Source organism: Geospiza fortis, unplaced genomic scaffold, assembly GCF_000277835.1.
Source record: "Geospiza fortis unplaced genomic scaffold, GeoFor_1.0 scaffold41, whole genome shotgun sequence".
NCBI classification, from domain to species: Eukaryota; Metazoa; Chordata; class Aves; order Passeriformes; family Thraupidae; genus Geospiza; species Geospiza fortis.
Genome location: NW_005054299.1, coordinates 18330742 through 18332312, shown reverse-complemented (window position 1 = coordinate 18332312; position 1571 = coordinate 18330742).

Sequence of the window (1571 nt, the reverse complement as noted above, 5' to 3'; positions counted from 1 at the left end):
GGAGTTCGAGCTCCTGGAGAACGATGTGCTGGAGTCGCTGGAGGACCTGGGGTACGTGTCCGGGGCTGGGGGTGCGGGGCGCTCCCGGTGCGGGGTGGGAGCAGAGGGCGGCCCGGCACGGACACGGCGCCGCTGTCCGCCCTGCACAGGCGGGGCCGCCCCGCTCCGGAGGGCCTCGACTCGGGGCAGCGCCTGGAATGGCCCCTTTCGGTCAGAGCCGCCCTCAGAGCCGGGCTGGTGATGGTGCCCCAAGGCAGACGGGCTGGCTTTCAGCTGCACGGCCCGGGCCAGAGAGTCCCTTCTCCGTGCGAGCTGATCCCGCTGATTCTTGAATGCCAACTGGTCTCTTGCTGCTCTGTTCTGCACAGCGGCCCTAGCTGAGGGTGGGACAGGGTAAAGAGATACGTCAGACAATAAGAAAATTTTCAGGCTTCATATGGTTTTTTGGGAGGGAAGAATAAAAACAATTGCAAAAGAATTGCAAATAATCAAGTGGTTTTCTTCTTTACATTTTCTAAGGGGAATGTAGCACAGGAACCTTTTGCTGTGTAAACCTGTTACTTTGTCAGAGTCAGAAAAGGTTGCATAAGTATGAAAGGGAGAGCGTGGAGAACATGTCCTGCTGTAAGCTCCCATGGCTGTAAACTGTTGAGAGCTCAGAGAACAGGCAGCTACAATTTCACTTCTCCAGCTGGTTGTATGCAAACAGCTGTATTTACTGACATTGGCCCTATTCCCATAAATCACTTTGTGGCTTGAGTCATTATGCTCCAACAAAGATTGTATTTCCAGGCTAAGTTAGTGGTGATGGTTGTAAAGCTTGACAAATAGGCTTCTGTTTTAGCAGGTATTTCTCTGACTGAAATGTGAAAAGGCAGCTCTGCCACAATGAAAATACTGTGATTGGCTTCTTTTTTTCTGTCATATGTTTAAAAGGCTTGAAGGAGTTGTGATTTGTGCAGTTACAGACAGAAAGTGTTGTTGATTTTTGACATAAATAAGTAAAGCAAACAGTGAAAGTAGTTGAACAAGTAACTATATGAAGCCAAATTGACAACAGTGAAAATGAGAAAACTTGGAGGATGAAAGACATGAGACCTCAGCAGCATTGGTAACAACTGGGAAAACTATTGCAAGTATCTAAAGGACTTCTGATCCTTGGTGTCTGGAAAGACTGGGGTGTTTGAGGCTTTCTGCTTTGGCAGTAGCTCTGTGGTCTTCGTGGTTCAACTTACTTTTTCTCATCACATACTGAAGATATTCCTATCTATATATGACTTGATTTTTTTTTCCTCATAGCATTACATGTTAGAGAGCTGTTTCTTTTTGTAGTTGTGCTCGAGGTGTTCAGATGGTGGCCTCTTGTCTTGTGCATCAGTTTGCTGAACTGTTGAAAAAGCAAACAGATGGGATAGCACAATGTTACTAAAAGAGAGCATAGCTCTGGAACACATGCCATTGGCAGAAACAGAAGGAAAAAGCTGCTTGCAGTTGGGAATCTGCAAATTGGATTATTGGCCAGATTGATGTGTAGCTGAAGTCATAATTATAAGAAATAACACGCTCAAGAT